Source organism: Papio anubis, chromosome 16, assembly GCF_008728515.1.
Source record: "Papio anubis isolate 15944 chromosome 16, Panubis1.0, whole genome shotgun sequence".
Taxonomy (NCBI): Eukaryota; Metazoa; Chordata; class Mammalia; order Primates; family Cercopithecidae; genus Papio; species Papio anubis.
The window spans coordinates 53,823,835-53,848,297 of record NC_044991.1 but is presented as its reverse complement, the minus strand read 5'-3'; the positions used below and the strand labels follow the sequence as shown (position 1 = coordinate 53,848,297).

The 24,463-nt window shown below is 40.9% G+C and overlaps 1 long non-coding RNA gene across 1 annotated transcript; it reads right to left on the bottom strand.

Annotated features, from left to right (window-relative positions):
• Positions 1 to 1,858: 1,858 nt before the first annotated feature.
• On the bottom strand, positions 1,859 to 19,487 carry LOC103888086. Its single transcript, XR_004179027.1, has 2 exons — positions 19,025 to 19,487; positions 1,859 to 1,984 (listed from the first exon to the last, which is right to left on the bottom strand). It is a non-coding gene; the product is annotated as an uncharacterized LOC103888086 (long non-coding RNA).
• Between the last annotated feature and the right edge of the window lie 4,976 nt (positions 19,488 to 24,463).

Genomic DNA, 24,463 nt, shown 5'->3' with positions numbered 1-24,463 from the left:
AAGCAATCGTCCTGCCTCAGCCTCTCATGTAGCTTGGATTACAGGCATGAGCCATCTCACCCAGCAAACAACATGCACTTTTCATTCCACATTTTACATCTCTCCACCCTGGGTTATTTTTTTTGCTTTGGTTCTATCTATTGAGGTGTCTTATTTTCAACTAAGTGTTGTGTTTAGGAGCTTCTTTTTGTGGGTGGATTATACTAACTCCCATCCTTAACCCAGAGTGGGATTCAGACATTTTTCTTCTTTTTCTTCCCCCCTTACTTATATGGCATCAAAAACCAAAGCAAAAGTAAATCTTTGATTAGTACAGAGAAACCTGATTGCAAAAGGTCATCATACCAGCCTGAGTAACACAGCAAAGCTCTGCCTCTACGACAAATATAAAAATTAGCTGGCTGTGGAGGTGCACGCCTGTAGTCCTAGCTCGCTGGGAGGCTGAGGTGGGAGAATCGTTTGAGTCTAGGAGTTTGAGGCTGCAGTGAGCAATGATCAGGCCACTGCACTCCACCCTAGGCAACAGAGTAAGACCCTGTCTCATACAAAAACAAAAACAAAACAAGATTCTTGTAAAAGTGAAGGAAACTGGCTATTGCAATGGGGAGAACTCTCTAACCATAAGATCTGCAAATGTCTCGAGAGTTAAGCAAAAAGGGGTTTCCTTTTATAGGGAGGAGAAAATGAGGCTAGAAAGTGGGGTGAATGGAAACGGCATGATCAGAAAGTAGATCAGCAGCTGGGCGTAGTGGTGGCTCACGCTTATAATCCCAGCACTTTGGGAGGCCAAGGCAGGTGGATCACTTGAGGCCAGGAGTTTGAGACTAGCCTGGCCAACATGATGAAACCCTGTCTCTACTAAGAATACAAAAAAATTAGCTGGGCATGGTGATGGGCCCCTGTAATCCCAGCTACTTGGGAGGCTGAGGCAGGAAAATCGCTTGAACCTGGGAAGTGGAGGCTGCAGTGAGACAAGATCATGCCACTGCCCTCCAGCCTGGGCGACACAGTGAGACTCCGTCTCAAAAAAAAAAAAAAGAAAAAAGAGAGTAGATCAGAGAATGTTGCTGCCCAGGTGGGTCTAGGCTTAGGAGGGGCTGCTGAGGAGGAGCCGGTTCTGGCCCAGGCTGAGAGTGGGTCAAGTTCAGGGCCCTGGGGAAAGGAGATTTTGATTAAGAAGCGTTTTGTTCTGATTGATCAGTAGGGACATGCTGCTCAGCTAATCATTTATGAGGTAAAGAACAGGAATTTGGCAGGTTAGTGTCTGACTTTGTCTGGGTAAATGAAGGCAGGGTTTCCCAGCCCCTGGGCCACAGATCAGTAGCAGTCTGTGGCCTGTTAGGAACTAGGCCACACAGCAGGAGGTGAGCAGCAGGCCAGCCAGCACTACCACCGAGCTCCACCTCCTGTCAGATCAGCACCCACATTAGCTTCTCACGGGACCACGAGCCCTATTGTGAACCATGCATGTGAGGGATCTAGGTTGCACGCTCCTTATGAGAATCTAACTAATGCCTGATGACCTGAGGTGGTGCAGTTTCATCTCAAAACCACCGCCCCTACCCATCTGTGGAAAAATTTTCTTCCATGAAACTGGTCCCCGGTTCCAAAAAGCTTGGGAACTGTTGAACGAAGGAGCATCCATGACTCTTATCTATGTTATATGCGGAAGGGTCGGGAGTGTCTTTGCAGTACATGCCTTTTGTTTCCCAGAACACAAAAGTAGGGGGATTTCTTAACCCTCACTGTTTTCCAAGAGTTACAGGGTACATTTAGGTAAGGTTTAGTGTTGTCAATGACTACATTCAAGGCCAGACTTCAGGAGGCCCAGAACACATCATGTGATGCTTTGCTGGTCTAGAAGCAAAAGAGAGCATCTATGTTGGCAGACAGAGTGAACAGGGTTGTCCCATCTGGGGCATCAGCCTTTACTCGTGCCCTCTTCTCTCTCTTCCATAGTTCCATAGAAGCGGCAATGAGCTACCTGTGAAATGGAGAAAACTGTGACAATCTAGATTCTTTCCATTCTGCAGCCTACTTTCTATAACCTTATTAGTTCATAACACAAAAATCTAATTTTAGAGTTTCATTTATCTCTCATTAGTCGCTGTTTTCAGAAAATAGCAATTTACCTGGCTATAAAATAATGTGTGTTTATCATCGAATATGTAGACATCATGGGAAGGATAACATCAGTAAGATGGCCAAATAGGAAGCCCTGGACTCTCCTTCTCCCAGTAGACACAGCAACTCAACAACAATGCATGGACAAGTTCCCTTTTTGAGGAATTCAGAAACTAGTTGAGAAACTCCTGCACCCTGCATGAACATGAAACCAGCTGCACTGAAGCCGATAGGAAAATTCAAAACACACTCTCATTATAATCCCTACCCCAACGCAGCTCCATACCATCAGAAGGAAACCATCTGTTCCCAGTTTCTCCCTCGGGAGAAGAGTTGAAGCAGGTACCCAGCCTTCCAACTTGTCCAGGGTCTGCTCAAGGGACTGATTTCTGTCTCTTCTTAGAGCACTGATGAGACCTAGTGAAGGGGTGGCCTGCCCCTCCACACCTGTGGGCGTTTCTCGTTAGGTGGAACGAGAGACTTGAGAAAAGAAATGAGACACAGAGACCAAGTACAGAGAAAGAAAAAGTGGGCCCAGGGGAGCGGCGCTCAGCGTACAAAGGACCCACGGGGCACCGGTCTCTGAGTTCCCTCAGTATTTATTGATCATTATCTTTACCATCTTAGAAAAAGGGAAGTGGCAGGATAATAGGATCATCGTAGGGAGAAGGTCAGCAGTAAGACATATGAATCAAGATCTCTGTGACATAAGTTTAAGGAAAAGTGCTGTGCCTTGATATGCATATGTAAACATCTCCATAAACCTTTTTAGTGCATAAAGAGCAGCATTGCGCTAGCAAGTCCCACCTTTTGCCCTAAGGCGGTTTTCTCCTTTTTCAGTAAACAAAACATACAATCGAGTTTTACACCGAGATGTTCCATTGCCCAGGGACGGGCAGGAGACAGATGCTTTTCTCTACCTCAACTGCCAAGAGGCCCTCTTTCCTCTTATACTAGCCCTCCTCAGCACAGACCCTTCACGGGTGTCAGGCTGGGGGGCGATCAGGTCTTTCCCTTCCCACAAGGCCATATTTCAGACTATCACATGGGGAGAAACCTTGGACAATACTTAGCTTTCCTAGGCAGAGGTCCCTGCGACCTTTGGCAGTGTATGTGTCCCTGGGTACTTGAGATTAAGAGAATGGTGATAACTTTTCACAAGCATACTGCCTTCGGGCACTTGTTTAACAAAGCACACCCTGCACAGCCCAAAATCCGTTAAACCTTGAGTCACCACAGCACATGTCTCTTGCAAGGACAAGGTTGGGGGTAGGGTCACAGATTAACAGCATCTCAAATACAGAACAAAATGGAGTCTCTTATGTCTACTTCTTTCTATATAGACACAGTAACAGTCTGATCGCTTTCTTTTCCCCACACCTACTATAATCAAGATGCCTTGGGGGCCTCTGAGAACAAAGCATGAAGGTTTGAGAGGCCCCAAAATCTCTGGGCAGAATGACTGATGAGGATTTCCTCCTGCGCAAGTTCAGTTGTGAAGATAGGGAAAGGTGGCTACATTTTCTAATGCATAGATACTGACACAAAAACTCAAGGAATATGAAGAAACAGGGAAATATATTCCGAACAAACCAACAGGATAAATCTCTGGAAAGAGTCTCAATACAGTGGAGATTCAAGTACACCTCATTTTACTGCACTTTATTGCATTTTGCAGACACTGTGTGTGTGTGTGGGTGGGTGGGTGGGGGTGTGTGTGTGTGTTTTCACAAATTGAAAAAAAAAAAAGATTCTGCATTAAGCAAGTCTAGCAATGCCATTTTCCCAACAGCATGTGCTACATGGTGTCTCTGTGTCACATTTTGGTAATTCTTGCACTATTTCAAACATTGTCATTATTCTTATGTTTTTCATGGTGATCTGTGAGTGGTAATCTTTGATGTTACTGTTGTAATTGTTTTGGGATACCACACACCATACCCACATAAGATGGCAAGCTTAATTGATAAATATTGCGTGTGTTCTGACTGCTCCACTGACCAGTCATTCTCCCATCTATCTCCCTCTACTGGGACTTCCCTACTCCCTGACACACAACAATATTGAAATTAGGCCATTTAATAATCCTACAATGGCCTCTAAATGTCCAAGTGAAAGGAAGAGTCCCATATTTCTCACTTTAAATCAAAAGCTAGAAATGAGCAAGCTTAGTGAGGAAGGCACGACAAAAACCAAGATAGGCTGAAAGCTAGACCTCTTGTGCCAAACAGTCAGCCAAGTTGTGAATGCACAGGAAAAGTCTTAAAGCATATTAAAAGTGCTACTCTGGTAAATATATAAATGATAATAAAGCAAAGCAGCCTTATTGCTGATATGGAGAACGTTTGAGTGGTCCAGATAGATGATCAATGCAGGAAAAACATTCCTTTAAACCACAGCCTCATCTAGAGCAAAATCTGAACTCTCTTGAATTCTTTGCAGGTTCAGAGAGGTAAGGAAGCTGCAGAAGAAAAGTTGGAAGCTAACAGAGGTTGGTTAATGAGGTTTAAGTAGGAAAACTGTCTCTGTAACATAAAAGTACAAGGTGAAACAGTAAGTGTTGATGTAGAAGCTGCCGCAAGTTATCCAGAAGATAATTAAGATAATTGATGAAGATGGCTACACTAAACAACAGATTTTCAATGTAGATGAAAAAGCCTTCTATTAGAAGAAGATGCCATCTGGGACTTTCACAACTAAAGAGGAGAAAGTCAATGCCTGGCTTCAAAGTTTCAAGGACGGGCTGGACTCTTGTTATGGACTAATGCAGCTAGTGACTATAAGTTGAAAGCAATTTTTATTTGCTATTCTGAAACTCCGAGAGCCCTTAAGAATTATGCTAAATCTACTCTGCCTGTGCTCTAAAAATGGAAGAGCAAAGACTGGATGACAGCACATCTGTTTACAGCATGGTTTACTGAATATTTAAGCCCACAATTGAGACCTACTACTCAGAAAAAGAGATTGTTTTAAGTATTACTCCTCAGTGGCAATGCTCTTGGTCAATCAAGAGCTCTGATTACAGATGTACAAAGAAAGTAATGCTGTTTTCATCCTGCTAACACAATATTCATTCTTCAGCCCCTGGATCAAGGAGCAATGTCAACTTTCAAGACTTATAATTTAAGAAACATATTTTGTAAGACTATAGCTGCCATAGATATCGATCCCTCTAATGGATCTATGCAAACTAAATAGAAAATCTTCTGGAAATAATTCACCATTCTAGATGCCATTAAGAAGATTTGTGATTTACAGGAGAAAGTCAAAATAGCAACATTAACTGGAGTTTGGTAGGATTTGATTCCAACCCTCATGGATGACTTTGAGGGTATATCAGTCCATTCCCACATTGCCATAAAGAAATACCTGAGACTGGGTAGTTTATAAACAGGTTTAATTGGCTCCTGATTCTAAAGGCTGTACAGGAAGCATAGTGGCTTCTGCTTCTTCAGGAGGACTCAGGAAGCTTCCAATCATGATGGAAGGCAAAGGGGGTGCAAGGCAGTTCATATGGCTGGAGTAAGAGGAAGAGAGAAAGTGGGGAGGTGCCACATGCTTTTAAACAACCAGATCTCATGAAAACTCTATCATGAGGGCAGTACTAGGGGGATGATGCTAAACCATTAGAAACCATCCCCATGATTCAATCACATCCCATGAGTCCCCATCTCCCACCAGGCCTCACCTTCAGCATTGGGAATTATATTCAACATGAAATTTGGGTGGGGACACAGATTCAAACTGTATCATTCTGCTCCTGGCCCCTCCCAAATCTCATGTCCTTTTCACATTTCAAAACACAATCATCTCTTCTCAACAGTCCCCTAAAGTCTTAACTCATTCCAGCATTAACTCAAAAGTCCATAGTCCAATGTCTCATCTGAGACAAGGCTAGTCTCTTCTACCTATGAGCCTGTAAAATAAAAACAAGTTAGTTACTTCTAAGATACAAAGATGGTGTAAGCACTGGGTAAATACTCCATTCCAAAAGACTTGCTCCCATGATTCAATTACCTCCCACCAGGTCCCTCCCACAATATGTGGGAATTCGAGATGAGATTTGGGTAGGGACACAGCCAAACCATATTGTTCACCCCTGACCTCCCAAATCTCATGCCCTTACATTTCAAAACTAACCATGCCTTCCCAACAGTTCCCCCAAATCTTAATTCATTTCAGCATTAACTCAAAAGTCCACAGTCTAAAGTCTCATCCAAGAAAAGGCAACTCCCTTCTGCCTATGAGCCTATAAAATCAAAGCAAGTTAGTTACCTCCTAGATACAATGAGGGTACAGGCATTGGGTAAATACAGCCATTCTGAATAAAAGAAATTGGCCAAAAGAAATGGCCCCAGCCCCCATGCAAGCCCCAAACCCAGCAGGGCAGTCATTAAATCTTAAAGCTCCAAAATAATCTCTTTTGACTCTGTGTCTCATGTCTAGAGCACTCTGATGCAAGGGGTGGGTTCTCAAGGCCTTGGGAAACTCCACCTCTCTGGATTTGTAGGGGTCAGCTCCTGTGACTGCTGTCATGGGCTGGTGTTGCATGCCTGTGATTTTTTCAGGTGCAGGGGGTAAGCTAAGAGTGGATCTACCATTCTGGGGTCTGGAGGATAGTGGCCCTCTTCTCACAGCTCCACTAGGCAGTGCCCCAGTGGGGACTTTGTGTGGAAGCTCCAACCCCACATTTCCCCTCTGCACTGCCCTAGCAGATGTTATCCATGAGGGCTCCACCCCTGCAGCAGGCTTCTGCTTGGACATCCAGGCTTTTTGATACATCCTCTGAAGTCTAGGTGGAGGCTCCCAAGCCTCAGCTCTTGCACTCTGAGCACCCACAGGCTTAACACCACATGGAAGCTGCCAAGACTTATGACTTGCACTCTCTGAAGCAGCAGCCCAAGCATACCTGGGCCCCTTTAAGCCATGGCTAGAGGTGAGGCAACTGGGACACAGGGAGCAGTGTCCCAAGGCTGCAAGAGGTGGCAGGGCCCAGGCTTGGCTCACAAAACCATTCTTCCCTTCTAGACCTCTGGGTCTGTGATGGGAGTGGCTGCACAAAGTTCTCTGAAATGCCTTGGAGGAGTTTTTTTCATTTTCTTGGATATTAGTACTTGGATCCTCTTATGCAAATTTCTGCAACCTGCTTGAATTCCTTCCCTGAAAAAAATGGGTTTTTCTTTTCTACCACATGGCCAGGCTGCAAATTTCCCAAATTTTTATGCTCTGTTTCCCTTTTACATACACGTGTGGTGATGCATGCCTGTAATCCCAGCTACACAGGAGCCTGAGGCAGGAGAATCGTGTGAACCTGAGAGGCAGTAGTTGCAGTGAACTGAGATCACGCCACTGCACTCCAGCCTGGCAACAGAATGAGACCCCATCTCCAAAAAAAAAAAAAAGTGGAGCCTGAAAATGTGTCTAAATTGCTGAAACCTCATGATCACACTTGAATAGATGAGGAGTTGCTTCTTACAGATGAGCAAACAAAGCAGTCAATCCACACTAAGACATATTATATAGATGCTTATTGAGTTATGATGGGATTATATCCTGATAAATCCATCATAAGTTGAAAATATCATCGGTCAAAAATGCATTTATTGCTGGAAACACAGCAGATGGTCTTTGATTATGATGGTTCAACTTAAGATTTTTTGATGAGCCAGAGCAATTACTTAGTCAAGAAAAAGAAACAAAAGGCACCCAAAACTATCTCTGAAAATAATATGAATAATATTACTTTTTTTTTTTTTTTTTTGAGACAGAGTCTTGCTCTGTTACCCAGGCTGTAGTGCAGTGGTGTGATCTCGGTTCATTGCAACCTCTGCCTCCCAGGTTCAAGCGATTCTCCTCCCTCAGCCTCCTGAGTAGCTGGGATTACAGGCACACACCACCACACCCAGATAATTTTTGTATTTCTAGTTGAGACAGGGTTTTGCCAAGTTGGCCAGTCTGATCTTGAACTCCTGACTTCAGGTGATCCACCCACCTTGGCCTCCCAAAGTGCTGGGATTACAAGCATGAGCCACCATACCTGGCAACATGATCTTACATATAGAAAACTCTAATGCCTCCATGAAAAAAACTCTTAGAACTAATAAACCAATTCAGTAAAGTTGTAGGATATAAAATCAACATGTAAAAATCAATTGTATTTCTATACACTAACAATAAATGACCTGAAAAGGAAACAAAAAAAAATCACATTTATAGTAGCATCAAAAAGAATAAATTACTTATGAATAACTTTAACAAAGAGGTGAAAGACTTGTACACTGACTATTGCAATACACCGATGAAATAAATTAATGAAGGCACAAATAGATGAAAAGACATTCTGTGCTTATAAAGTGAAATGATTAATATTGTTGAGATTCCCACAGTACACAAATGCTCTACAGATTCAAAGCATTTTCTTCAAAATCCCAATGGCATTTTTTACAGTTGAAGAAAAAAAATCCTGAAATTTGTATGGAACCACAAAGGACCCCAAACAGCTATTACAATCTTGAGCAAAAAGAACAAAACTGGAGGCATCACAATCTCCTGGCTTCAAAATACATTACAAAGCTACAGTAATTAAAACAGCATGGTACTGGCATAAAGACAGACATATAGCTCAATAGAACAGAATAGAGAACTCAGAAATAAATGCAGGCATATATGATCAACTGATCTTTGACAGGGTGCCAAGAATACACAGTGGAGAAAGGATAGTCAGTTCAACACATGGTATTGGGAAAACCAGATATCCATATGCAAAAAAAAAAAAAAACTGGACCATTATGCCACACACAAAATCAGCTAAAAGTGAATTAAATATCTGAAATTTTAAAATTTCTAGAAGAAAACATAGAGAAAAAGCTTTATGACATAGTTCTGGCAATGATTTATTGGTTATGACATCAAAGATGCAGGCAACAAAAGCAAAAATAGACAATTGGGACTATATCAAACTAAAAAGCTTTCGCAAAGCAAAGGAAATAACTAGGTGAAAAGACAACCTAAGGGATGAGAGAAAATATTTAGAAACCATGTATCTGATAAGGAGTTTAAAACTATAATACAAATGACCCTTGAAAAACATGGCTTTGAACTGTGTGGATCCACTTATACACAGATTTTTTTCAACCAAATGTGGATAAAAAATACAGTATTTGGGGGAAGCAAAACCTGTGTATACAGAGGAATGACTTTTCATATACATGGGTTCCACAAGGCCAAGTGCAGGACTTGAGTATGCATGAATTTTAGTATACCCAGGGGATCCTAGAGCCAACTCCCTGCACATACCAATGACAACCATACGTAAGGAATATCTACAACTCAATAGCATAAAAAAAAAAAGACATGATTTAAAAAAGGGTAAAGGATTTGAATAGACATTTCTCTAAAGAAGGCATAGAAATGGCAGGTATATGAAAAGATGCTAAACATTACTTTAGGGAATCTTTAGGAAAATGCAAATCAAAACCACAATGAGGTATCACCTCACTCCTGTTAGATTGGCTATGATCAAAAAGTCAAAAGATTGCAAGTGTTGGTGAGGATGTAGAGAAATTGGAACCCTTGTACTCTGTTGATAGGAATGTAAATTGGTACAGTCATTATGGAAAACAGTTTGGAGATTCTTCAAAAAAATTAAAAGTAGAACTACTTCTAAATATATATTCAATAAATGGAAAACTGGATCGCAAAGAGATATCTGTACTCCCATGTATTATTCATAATAGCCAAGATACAGAAACAATGTAAGTATCCATTAGCAGATGAATGGATAAAGAAAATGTGATATATACAGTACCTACAATGGAATATTATTCACCCTTTTAAAAGGAGGAAATTGGGCCTGACACGGTGGCTCATGCCTGTAATCCCAGTGCTTTGGGAGGCCAAGGCAGGTGGATCACTTGAAGTCAGGAGTTTGAGACCAGCCTGGCCAACATTGTGAAACCCCATCTCTACTAAAAACACACATACACACAAAAAAATAAGCTGTGCGTGGAGTAGGTGCCTGCAATCCCAACTACTTGGGGATAATGTGGCATTGCTATTCAATGGCTATAAAGTTCAGTTATGCAAGATAAATAAGTTCTAGAGATCTGCTGTACAACATTATGCATATAGTTAACAATACTGTATTGTACACTAAGAATCTGTTAAGAGGGTAGATCTCATGTTAAACATTCTTACCACAATAAAAAGAAAAAAGAATTTGAAATTCAAAAAAGTATCTAAGTTCCACAAAGTAGAAGGTAACCACAGTTAACATTTAGATATCTTTTCTCTTAAGACTTTTTCAAATGCACAAATCTGTATGTGTACTTTTTTCATTGTATATTTATTACTGGTTATCACAGTATATTTTATTGATGTTTTATTGTTGTTACTGTTGCTACTGTTGTTACTATTTGTATATGTGGTTTTTGTTTCCGTTTTTGTTTTTTGAGACAAGATCTCACTCTGTCACCCAGGCTGAAGTGCAGTGGTGCCATCTCAGCTCACTGCAGCCTTGAGCTCCTGGGCTCAAGTGGTTCTCCTATTTCAACCCTCTGAGTAGTTGGGACTACAGGCGCACACTACCATGCTCAGCTAATTTTTGTAGAGACAGGGTCTCACTATGTTGGTGGTCTCAAACTCCTGGGCTCAAGTGATCCACTTGCCTTGGCCTCCCAAAGTGTTGGGATTGGAGGCATGAGCCACTGTGCCTGGCTGCGTATGTGTTTTTTAATAGCTACCTGTCAATGCCTATCAGTTAAAGACCTCCAAGGAGTTGAACAAATTGGGTTTGCTGCTCATTGTAATCAAGAAAAATACACACCTCAGGGAACCCTAGGGTGACTTAGTGGGAAGATGTTTTAAAAGAATTAGAGGATTGGGGCTTGTATTAGCTGATTTTGAGAAGGGTTCCAGGGAGCAAGGCTGTGCTCTGAATTGGCTGCTGTCTGGAAACAGGGGCAGCTCTATGACTGGGTATCTGAATCGCTGGTATTTAGAAGGCAGGAAGAATAAAGTGAAGTAAAGAAGCAGAATCACAACTAAGCCTGGACGAGGCATGTTTGGTCACTTTTAATGTCTTCTTTTGGGTTCAGAAACAATTACAGAGAAATTTGGGTTTTGTCTTGATCCCTCAGGGAGACAAAGTGGCCTCGATTGATATTTGTGTTCTGTGTAAGTGTTTATGTTCAACAGGAGATGACAGCAGCCTGGTAGTAATGCCCGTTCTCAGCTGGCAGGGGCCACTTCTCATGCCTTACTGAACTCTCTTATTAGTTTGTAATTGATTCTCTTGGACTTCTAGTTATGGTTTTTAAAAAATATGTCACAAATTTTATATAATTTCTCTCTTTCCTTTCTCTATTCCTCTTATTCTTTTATAATTTTATACTGGAATTTCTAGAACACTATCAAAGTATAAAAATGATAGAAGGCCTCTGTCCTATTTCTCACTTTAATTGGAATGCCTGTAGTATTTTTATTATTAAATATCAGTTTGGCTGTTTGAGATGATAATGATGTCTGAGGAGACTTTTCTTCAGTATACTAAATAAAGATCCTTCCTGTTAGTGTATTCAGAAATGACCGTTCAATTTTTTCAGATGTTGTTTTGTATCTGTGAAGATAATCGTATGCTTTTCTCCTTTTCTATTCTGACGTGATGAACCATACTAATGGATTTCCTATTATTCAAATATCCTTGCACTTTCGGAATGCCAATTTGAATTATTCCTGAATGAGCATCTGAGTCTGAAGTACTGCATCTATTCACAAGTGAGATTGGTTTCTAAATTTTGTGATGTCATCTTGGCTGTGTTTTAGCATCAGTGCTCCTCTAGTTTCACAAAACAAATTGGGAGATTCACAGCATTTTTATGCATCTGGAAACAAGTTACGCAGAATAAGAATTGCCTATCCCTTTAGAGCAACGCTGACCCATAGAACTTTCTGAGGTGACAGAAATGCTCTACATCTGTCTTCTCCAATATGGCAACCACTAGCCATATGTGATTACTGAGCACTTCAAAAGTGGCTAGTGAAATTGAAGAAGAGAATTTTACATTTTCTTTAATTTTAGTTAATGCAATAACCTATGAAACCATGTCTCCGACACCTTTCTTGTAATTTCCTAACAACTGTTTCCATTTCTCCTATGGTTATTATTCTTTCTTTTCTTTTCTTTCTTTTCTTTTTCAGACAAGGTCTTGCTCTGTTGCCCAGGCTGGAGTGCAGTGGCATGATCTTGGATCACTGCAACCTCCACCTCCCAGGCTCAAGCAATCCTCCCACCTCAGCCTCCAGAGTAGCTGGGACTACAGGTGTGTACCACGCCTGGCTACTTTTTGTATTTTTAGTAAAATGAGGTTTCACCATGTTGCCCAGGCTGGTCTCAGACTCCTGGGCTCAAGTGATCTGCTCACCTTGGCCTCCCAAAGTGCTGAGATTATAGATGTGAGCCACCGTGACCGGCCTCTGTTTCTTTTGAAACAATTTTGGCAGTTGATAATTGTCTTAGAGAAAAAATGTCCTCTGAATTTTCAAATTCTTAAGCTTAGAGTTGTGTACCATTTTTCTTACGTGGTTTTAATCTCATTCTCCATAATATCCTCTTTCTTATTATTAATGTTATATAATTGCATTTTCTCAAGTAAGCTTATCAGAGGCTTGTCTCTCTTGTGGAATTTCAAACTTAAATGCCTACATTGCCAGGCAACTAAGCATTTGATTTTGAGATCCTCAAAAAGTTCCCCTGCTCCTTCTGAAGGCCAATCCCTATACCTACCTACCCCTGGATCCCACCCCTACCCACCTTCTCAGGAGCCTCATGTGATTACAGAGCCCCTTCCCCTTGCTGTACCTCCAACCTTTCTCCTTGTCTATTGAATTCTTCCACTAGCATTTAAACATGACCTAATCTCTAGATTTCCCCTCTTTTTCCAGTTACTCCCTAGTCTCCCTTCTAGTTCCTTCTGCATCATGACTGTATTAGTTATCTATTGCTCCATAACAAATTACCTCAAAATTCAGCACTTTAAAGCAATAAATATTGATGATCTCTCCAGGAATCCAAGAGTGGCTTAGCTGAATGGGTCAGGCTCAGGGCATCTCACAATGTCAGCTGAGGCTAGAGTCATCTGAAGGCTTGCCATGGTGGGAGGTCAGAGGGCTCAGTTCCTCCACATATGGGCCTCTCCAAAGAGCTAGTCATGACATGGTGACTTCATTCCTCCAGAAAAAGTAATCCAAGAGAAAGAACCACCAAGACAAAGCTAGAGCATCTTTACCACCTAATCTCAAAAGTGATAGACTATTGCTTCTGCCATATGCTATTAGTCACGCAGACCTACCCTGATCCAATGTGAATACCTGCAGGTGGGGACCTTGGGAGCCATCTTGGAGGGTGGGCACATTTTAAAAATTATTTTCCCTGGTGCTAGGTTTTTCTTCAGGTCAAGAAAAGTTTCTTCTATTTTACCCCCTGATTTCTCTGAATATTGCATCCCATTGCTATCACCAATTATCTGATGTTGGGCCTCCTTCCTCTCTTCTCAATGTCTACTATTTTTTCCTGTCTTGCATTTCATCCTGTACCTTTTTCTCTCTATTCTGGGAAGCTTTCTCAAGTTTTCTCTCCACATCACTAATTTAATTTTAAATAGGTTTTATTCAGCTTTATTATTTTTTGGAGATTTAAATTCTATGACTAAACTCTGCTTATTTTTTAACCGCTATTTAAGATAGCTCATCAGCCACCTACTTTGTCACTTCTGCTGTATTATCATTCACCATTAGTCTCATTTCAAGATCATATCTTAAAGATATTGAGAATACATCATAGACATTTTCTAAAACTTGCTCCTTCTTTATAAAAATCTTTTTTATATCAATAGCTTTAAGGGTATAAGTGGTTTGGGTTACATGGATGAATTTTATAACGGTGAAGTCTAGAATTTTAGTGCGCTTGTCATCCGAGTAGTGTATATTGTACCCAATAGGTAGTTTTTCATCCCTCACCCCCTGACCCTCCCCACTTCTGAGTCTCCAATGTCCATTATACCATTCTGCATGGCTTTGCATACCCAAAGCTTAGCGTCCACTTATCAGTGAAAACACGCAGTATTTGGTTTTCAATTCCTGAGTTACTTCATTTAGAATAATGGCTTCCAGTTCCAACCAAGTTGCTGCAAAAGACATTATTTTCTTCCTTTTTAAGGCTGAATTATATTCCATGGTGCTCATATATATATATATATATTACATATATGCACACACAAATATATATGTAACATTTTCTTTATCTGCTCATCAGTTGATGGGCACTTTGATTGATTCCATATCTTTGCAAGTGTGAATTGTGCTGCCATAAACACATGTGCAGATGTCTTTTTGACATAGGGACTTACTTTCCTTGGGTAGATACCCAGTGGTCAGATGGCTGGATCAAATGGTAGATCTACTTTTACTTGTTTGAGAAATGTCCATACTGTTTTCCACAGAGGTTGTATTCATTTACATTCCCACCAGCAGCGTATACGTTTTCTTTTCTCCGCACATCAACACCAACATCTTTTTTGTTTGTTTGTTTGTTTTTACTTTTTAATAATGACCATACTGGCTGGAGTAAGGTAGTATCTCATCGTGGTTTTAATTTGCATTTCCAACATGATTAGTGATGTAGGGCATTTTTTCTTATATTTTTTGGCCATTTTTATATTTTCTTTTGAGAAATATCTATTCATGTCCTTTGCCCACCTTTTAATGGGATTATCTGGTGAGGTTTTTGATGATTTGTTTGATTCCTTGTAGACTTTGGATATTGGTACTTTGTCGGATGCATAATTTACAAATGTTTTCTCCCATTCTATAGATTGTCTGTTTACTCTGATGATTATTTCTTTTGCTGTGCAGAAGTTTTGTAGTTTAATTAGGTCCCATTTATTTATTTTTGTTTTTGTTGTATTTACTTTTGAGGTCTCAGCCATAAATTCTTTACCTAGGCTAATCTTCTTCTTGAATAAACTTTTTTTCCAAATAATTCTCCCCTTCTATATCTCAATTCTCCATCTCTTAACTACAAATTATTTTCTTAGCTGCCATATCAGTATTTTCTTTTTACTAATTTTTGAACAAAGTCAATCTAATCCAGGTGTTTAGGATGCGGATAAGTAAAACGTTGTTCCTCACTGTGAGCCTCTCTGTTATTAGTATCTTCCTCTCACTTCTTAGACTGGAGGGCCAGTTGATATAAACTTGCAATTCTAGTTGTACAATCCAACAACAACCTGGCAAGGGAGAAGAGGGAAGAAGATTCATGCACTCCCCTGCAAGGGAGCTTTATTTTTGCTCTTCTCTGTTGGGCAAAACCACTATCCCATGAATTAACTGTTTCTAACTTACTGTGTAGCTTTGTAGTGAAGAGTTTGGTCCTGCCCCAATTGACATCTGGCCTTTGCCTTAGGCTTCTAGGAGGTAAGCTATGCCAAATCTAATAGGAGTGCCTTTGTTTAAGGATGGGGCTGGCCACACTGGGTTAAAGGCTTAGGATAGAAGCTGGCCATGACAGAAAGCCCAAACATGTGACTTAGAAAGGGGACTTTGGAGCATGAAGTATCAATTGATCTGAAGACGAAGTTCAACAAGGCAATCAATTGATCAATCATGAGCACATAACAAAACCCCAAATAAGAACTCTAAATACTGAAACTTTGGTGAGCTTCTCTGATTAGCAATACTTTTTGAGCATTGTCACATATCAATACCAGAAGGGTGACATGTCCTGATTCCATGGAGAAGGAACAGAAGCCTCATGTTTGGAGCATTCCCAGACTCTGCCCTATGTATCTCTTCCTTTGGCTGATGTTATTATTTATCTAGTTAGTTAGTTTAGTTAATTAGTTGAACAGTCTCCCTCTGTCACCCAAGCTGGAGTGCAGTGGCACAATCATAGCTCACTGTAGCCTCAAATTCCTGGGCTCAAGTGACCCTCATGCTTCAGCCTCCCAAAGCAATGGGATTACAGGTGACAGTCACTGTACCTCGCTTTTTGGCTGATTTTAGTCTGTATCCTTTCTCTTAATAAACCATAACTGTGAGTGTAATAGCTTTCAGTGAGTCCTGTGAGGCTTTCTAGTGAATTATCAAACCTAAAAGTGTTTTGGGGGAGCTCTCAAACTTATAGTTGGCATCAGAACAGAGAGTGTTCTCGGGTGGAAACTGTGTCCTCTAAGTTTGCAGTTTGGCTAATGCCAGGTACTGAACTATGCCAAGGTCCAGCCAAGACCATACACTACCTCTTTCCTAAGGCTGCTGTTTTATGTTGGCTAAAGTCAACCCTGTAAATGCTGGGCAAAAGGCAGTCTAAGTATTGAAATTCTCCCATGTGCCCCTAGCTCCCCTACCTCCATACCTCATCACTTAAGTCAGAGGGTCCCATCTGCTACTTACTAAGAGAGACCAGAAAGCCTACTGTCAACCTCTTCTTCAGTGTCATCCTGTATATGCCACATTCAGTGCACACTCCTTGAAATCCCTGACATGGATTATTTTTCTCCACTTATCATATTCAGTTGGTCTATTTTTTTTTTTTTTCTTTTTTTGAGATGAAGTCTTATTCTATCACCCAGGCTAGAGTGCAATGGCACATCTTAGCTTGCTGCAACATCTGCTTCCTGGGTTCAAGTGATTCTTCTGCCTCAGCCTCCCAAGTAGCTGGGATTACAGGTGCGCCCCCATGCCTGGCTAATTTTTGTATTTTTAGTAGAGAGGGGGTTTTGCCATGTTGGCCAGGCTGGTCTTGAACTCCTGACCTCAGGTGATCCACCAGCTTCAGCTTCCCAAAGTGCTGGGATTACAGGTGTGAGCCATCACGCCCGTCCCTGAGTTGGTCATTTTAAGAGGTGCCATGGATTGTGAGGTGGTGAGAAGGGAGTCAGTTGATGGAGTAAGTTATATTGCTGTCTTAACAGGAATAGAGGAAATAGATCTAAAACAAGATTTGAGCTAACGTAACATGAATATTTTGTCGGGGAGGGAAACCATTGGAAAAGTATGTATTTATTTTAATCTTTACCCAATCTATCTCTCCTCACCATACCTGCCTGATATGGTTTGAGTATATCCCTCAAGAAGTTCAGGTGTTGGGAACTTAATTCCGGAATGTAGCAGTGTTGGGAGGGGGTGCCTAATGGGAAGTGTTTGGGTCATGGGGCTCCACCCTCATGAAGGGATTAATGCAGTTCTTAAGAGACTGGGTTAGTTCTCCAGAGAGCAGGTTGTTATAAAGTGGGTCAGCCCACTTCATTTCTCTTCTTTTCACAGGCACTTGTTTCACCTTCCACTTTTCCACCATGCTGTGAAAGCCATGAGGTTCTCACCAGATGTGGCCACCCGATCTTGGACTTCCCAGCCTCCAGAACTGTAAACAAAATAAATCTCTTTTCTTTATAAATTACACAGTCTTGAGTATTCTGTTCTAGAATCAGAAAACCAACTAAGACAGTGCCCTCCACCTTCATTGAAATATTAAGTGAGCCACTCCCAATCTTGTTTCTTGCCTTTATAAAGTTCTAGCTTTAATTGTGAGCTCACCATAGAGACCAGAGTTATGAACAATAGAAAATATCATATCCATGACAACCAGGAAGCCTAAGGCAGTGGCTGATTTCAACCATCTGGTTCTAACCTCCTTCTTTATGTTTCTCTTTTCCTCGTGGGCTTCCCTTACTTATCTAAAGGGCAGACACTGCTACACAGACAGGCAGGAAAATGTCCACAGTGTCTGCTGGAAGAGGTAATCCAAGTATCTGCATGTGGTAGATACCATGTGAACAATTGAGAAGAGAGGAAACAACTACTGCTAAAGATATTAGAAAGGCTTCCTGGTTTCCTCATTTAAGCTCAGCCTTCAGGATGGCAAGTGAGTTTTGTTGGAGGAGGTCATACAAGTAAGCATTCTAGGAAGAACATTACCAGTGTGCAAAAGGTGCAGAGAAGGGAGAAAAGAAAACTATGCTTATAAAATGATGATGGACTCACAATGGATTTGTTTAGGGGAGTGAGGGAGATAAGAACAAAAAATGGCTTAGCATCACACTGTGGAAATTTTTGAATGGCCAACTGAAGAGTCTAGACTTTTTTCAGAATCTTTTGCTTTTTAGTATAGTACTTGGAATACTTTGTCTCCTTGAATTACATGCTTACCTCTCCTGAATGGCACAGATGATCTTTTTTGTGCCACATCATTTAACACAGTGCCTTGCCTACTGATGGTCCCAAAGCAGTTGTTGATTTCCATTGAAAGTGCTGACTAGGTAATGAGAAGTCATTACTACCTAACTATATAAGAGAAGCCAGAACCTACAACAGATCCTACTGCCTTTTCACCATCCCTCCTTTCTCTACTTTTCAGGCTTAAATTTTGTGATTCACGTGTATAATCACTCACTTACATACACCCTCAACTCTCTGGTCCTCACTCACCTGGCTAAATCCCAACCCTGGTTTAACCCAACTCTTACCTGCTGATTAACATTTCAGTGCTTACATGAGAGGAGGCAGAAGACAGAGCCCTTGCCTAAACAAACAGGTTAGGGCTTGGGCACTAACTCACTCACCACCCACTGGGGTTCAACCTGAGGAGCAGACACACAAATTTCTCTAGTCTTATGGTAAACAGTTATTCATCCATTCAAGCACCTTTACAAAAAACACACAAATAAGGTCCTAGATGTAAAGAGCCACTAAGTCATCATACCTGTGTATACCAGAAAAAACTGGACAACTTGAAGATAACAAACTCTTCTTGGAACCATCAGAGACTGAGGTCACAGGGCAAACCACTATCTTGAGCTCTGGAGAGACAGATGCATTCACAGAGCTATTGCCCCTGAGATCTACTTACCTGGAATAAAAGCCATTAGAATCAGTAAGCTGGTGGGAACACTTAAATTATTACTCTGGTGAATTGCAGGAGGCTGAATGCAGATTTGTATGAGAGTGAGAAACTCTGGTGAGGGTCTGCAGCCATGAGAGGGGCTCAACACTTACATGGATTGTCACTCCAGAAACCCCACTATGTTCCCATGGGGATAATCTGAGAAAGAACCCCTTCTAATCAAGATGGGAGAAGAGAAGAGTAGGCATCTTAAAACCTGCCCAGACTTTCATTCCTAGCAAAGGCTTAGTCCCCGGGGAGAGAGAACACATGGCCCACAGAGAAACAGGATTACAGTGAACTTCTCATCAGAAACCATGCAAGCAAGAACAAAGTGCAGCAAAACCCTTAAAGGGTTAAAAGAAATTACCAATCTAAAATTTTATATCCAGAGAAATTATCCTTCAGAAAGGAGAAGAAATAAACACTTTCTCAGACAAAAACTGAGGGAATTCATTATCAGCATGGAATGTTAAAGTTCTTCAGGCAGAAAGAAAATTATTTAGGTCAGAAACCTTGATCTACGTAAAGAAAGGAACACCATCAAAGGCTAAACAAAGATAATACACAATTGTTTAAAATTCTTAATTGTTCTAAAGGAAAACTTGAAAATGGTAATTAACAGTATATTGCATGCTTGGACTTCCCAGCCTCCAGAACTGCAAGCTATTAGATATTTAAAAATATCTAATATGGATAAGTGAAATAAATGATAGTAATGTCACAAGAAATGGGAAAAAGAAATTGGGGATGCTGTATTATGAGGTACCTATACTAGATATGAAGTGGTATAGTAAGTATTATTTGAATGTGGGCTTAGGTTATTTTTAAGTGCATATTGTAAAAACTCGAAAACAACCACTAAAAAGGTTTTAATAGTATAAGTGATACTCCAAGATAAAAGATAAAATGGAATCATACAAAATAATTAAAACAAGAGAACGCAGACGGAGTGAAAAGAAACAAAAAACAAATGAAAACAAAAATAGTTATGAAGATGGTAGCTTTTCATCCAACTATATCCATAATCACTTTAAATATGATGTAAATATTCCAGTTAAAAGACAGAGATAATCAAGCTGAATTAAATTTAAAAAAGAAAAAAAACAAGACCTAACCATATTATAGAAACCACTTTAGACATAAAGGCCCAGGTAGAAAGTGAGGAGATGTACCACTAACATAAGGATAAATATATAGGTCAATGGAATAGAATTGAGAATCCAGAAATAAACCCTCATATTTATGGTCAATCAGTTTTCAAAAAAAAAGTAAAACAATTCAGTGGGGAAAATTGGCTTTTTAATAAGTGGTACGTACTTGGGCAACTGGATATACACATGCTAAAGAATGATTTGGACCCCTACATCAAACCATACACAAAAAAATAACTGAAAATGGATCATAGGCCTAACCTCAAGAGCTAAATTATATAAAATTTCTAGAAGAATATATTGGAGAAATCTTTGTGACATCGGGTTAGGCACTGGTTGTCTGGATACAACACAAAATACACACACACACACACACACACACACACAGAAAAAATAGGTAAGTTGACTTCATCAAAATTTAAAACTTTTGTGCTTTAAAGGACATTATCAAAAAAGTAAAAAGACAACCCACAGAGTGTGAGAAAATATTTGAAAATCATATATCTGATAAGGGGCTGGTATTCAGAATATATAAATAAATCTTACAACTCAGCAACAAAAAGATAAAAAACTCAATCAAAAGTGGGCAAAGCATTTGAATAGACATTTCTTCAAAGAAGAAATACAAATGGCCAACAAAGGAAAAGACACTCAACATCGTAAGTCACTAGGGAAATACAAATGAAAACTACAATGATTGTCACTTCACATCCACTAGGAGTACTGAAATTAAAAAGACAGACAATAACAGGTGCTTGTGAGGCCATGGATAAATTAGAATCCTCACACATTGCTGATCCTAATGTAAAATGGTACAGTCACTTTGGAAAACAGTCCTGCAGTTCCTCAAAATGTTAAACATGGAGTTATATGATCCAGCACTCGCACTTTGAAGTATAATGAAGGAGAAATAAAAACACATGCCTACACAAAAACTTGTACATGACTATTCATAACAGCATTATTAATATTAGCCAAAAAGTGAAAACATGTCCATGAGCTGGTGAATAAATAAGATGTGGGTATCCATACAATGGAATATTATCCAGCAATAATAAAGAACGAAGTGGGCCAGGCACAGTGGCTCATGCCTGTAATAACAGCACTTTGGGAGGCCGAGGTTGAGCCCAGGAGTTTGAGACCAGCCTGGGCAATATGGTGAAAACTTGTCTCTACAAAAATACACAAGCTAACTGGGCATGGTGACACATGCCTGTGGTCCCAGCTACTCAGGAGGCTGAAGCAGGAGGATCACCTGAGCCTGGGAGGCAGAGGCTGCAGTGAGCCAAGATCATGCCACTGCACTCCAGGCTAGGCAACAGAACAAGATCCTGTTTCAAAAAAAAAAAAAAAAAGAAAAAGGGAAGTGCTGAGACATGCTAACTAAAACCTGCCCAGACTATCATTTGCCTGCGGTGACGCTTAGTAGAGATGGGGTTTCACCGTGGTCTCCATCTCCTGACCTCATGATCCGCCCACCTTGGCCTCCCAAAGTGCTGGGATTACAGGCGTGAGCCACCGCACCTGGCCCAAGTTTCTTTTGAAGTCTTATAGTGACTACCACTGGAGACAATAGATGAGAAATGTTTCCTAATCAGATCTTTAAAAGGCACTAGACTCTTAATTAATCTCTTTAGGATTGGGAGGGCCTGGAAGAAAAAGATCTAGCTTTGCAAATAGAGATTCTTTACAGATGCACATTTTCCCCTACAAAGGACAGCTTTGCAGGGCCATTTCAAGAAACATGTTTTGGGATAAAATATTTTTATTTTCTTTCTTGCCTCATAATGTTATGCCAGAGTCAGTTTGGAAAGTAAGTCACGATATATAGGGTTAAATAAACCCCATCTGATGAAAATTTATGGTTTGTAGGGCATGACTCCCCAGACCTCTTAGATAGAAACTTGGGCAAGATAAAAAATCAAAGCTTAGTCCTCACCAGTCACAAAAGACTACACAGTGGATGATTTGATTTATATTAAATGTCTATAATAGGCAAATCCATAGAGACAGAGGCAGGTTAGCGGTTGCCTGGGGATGGGGTGGAGCAAGCGACAGCATTAATAAGGAATGGCTGTTCATGTGCAAGGGGTTTCTTCCTGGGGTGGTGAAGTGTTCTCAAATTAAATGTGGTGATAGCTTCACAACTCTATGAATATACTAAAGCCACTGAGATAGACACTGTAAAGGGGCAAATCTTATAGAGCGTGAAATATACCTCAGTAAAACTATGTTTAAAAGTGAGGGGTAACTATATTAATAAAACCATGGGTGTCCAATTTCTGACTTCCCTGGGCCACATTGGAAGAAGAATTGCCTTGAGCCACACATAAAATACACTAACACTAACAATAACTGAGGAGCTAAAAGAAAACTACACACACAAAAATTTTCATAATGTTTTAAGAATGTTTATGAATTTGTGTTGAGCCTCATTCAAAGCCATCCTGGGCTGGTCCCGAACTCCTGAGCTCAAGCAATCCTCCAGCCTCGTCCTCCCAAGGTGCTGGGATGACAGGTGTGAGCCACTATGTCTGGCCACCTGGACTTCTATGGAGTGCAGGATTCCATGGTAATGACCTGAACTTAGCATTTCATCAGACTTGGTGATGAAGCCAGGAGACAGGGCAAGCCCTGGGCCCTGAGAGACAGCTCCCCATGGTGAAGGCAGAGCAGGAATGTACTCAGCAGGAGGGTGCATGCTGCAGGGAGCAGTGACTCTTGTCACTGTGAGGCCATGCCGGGAAAGCCTCCGCAAATCAGCCCCATGGAGCACCACACACCCTGGGGGAGAGATCCATGTTGTAAAACCAAACGGTTGTATCCCCAAGGCCCAAATCTCACAGTGCTCCAGGAAAGCTGGCTAGTACAACCAAAATAATGGAATCAGTAGAGGCCCAGGTGGCTCTGATGGGGGACCAATTTTGGTGACAAAAAGAAAATAACATTTAAAAAAATATTTATAGATGTAGTGCATTTTTGTTAGGTGGATAAGTTGCATAGCGATGAAGCGTGGACTTTTAGTGTAACCATCACCCAAATAATGTAAATGGTACCCAATATGTACTTTTTCATCCCTCATCCCCCTTCCACCCTCCCAACTTGTGGAGTCTCCAGTGTCTATTATTCTACTCTGCATGTCCATGTGTGCACATTGTTTAGCTCCCACTTATAAGTGAGAATGTGGTATTTGACTCTCTCTTTCTGAGTTATTTTAGGTAGGATCATGGCCTCCAGTTCCATCCATGTTGGTGCAAAAGACATTTCATTCTTTTTTATGGCTGAGTAGTATTCCATGGTGTATGTATGCCACATTTTCTTTACCCAATCATCTGTTGATGGACACTTAGGTTAATTCCATGACTTTGTTGTTGTAAATAATGCTACAATAAACAAACGAGTGCAGATATCTTTGTAACATAATGATTTATTTTCCTTTGGGTAGATACCCAGTGGTGGGAGTGCTAGGTCAAATGGTAGCTCTAGTTTTAGTTCTTTAGGAAATCTCCATGCTGTTTTCCATGGAGGCTGTACCAATTTACATTCCCACCAATAGCGTATATGTTCCCTTTTCTCTGCATCCTCACCAACACCTGTTGCTTTTTGACTTTTTAATAATACATTGACCTAGGAAAAGAATTTATGACAAAGACCTCAAAAGCAATGCAAAGACAGGGTGCAGAGGCTCATGCCTGTAATCCCAGCACTTTGGGAGGCAGAGGCGGGTGGATCACTTGAGGCCAGGAGTTCAAGACCAGCCTGGTCAACATGGTGAAACCTCATCTCTACTAAAAATATAAAAATTAGCGGGGCATGGTGGCATGCATCTGTAGTCCCAGCTACTTGGGAGGCTGAGGCATTGAGGTAAAATTTTTCGCTTGACCCCCTTCATGGGCAGGAACTGGAGTGGCTCATCTCACTCACCCTGCAGTCCATGGATGGCTGTGTTAACAACTCAGTGAAGGGTCAGGGTGACAGCCTCCTGCACTTGCCCTTTTTGACAACCAAGTTCTTGTTTGGTGTCCAGGAAGAATCAGGTCATATGAACTATTTGACAGGTAGTATGTGAAGGATTTTATTGGGCAGTAAAAGTGGCTGTCAGTGGGACGGGGAATTGGAAGGGGGATGGTGCAGGAAGGTGATCTTTCCCTGAAGCCACACTGTCTGAAGTTAGCTGTGTCTATCCATAGTCACCGACGCTCAGCCGCAAGTATCCCTGATACTCAGCAGCTTGCATCCCCGACCACTTGCA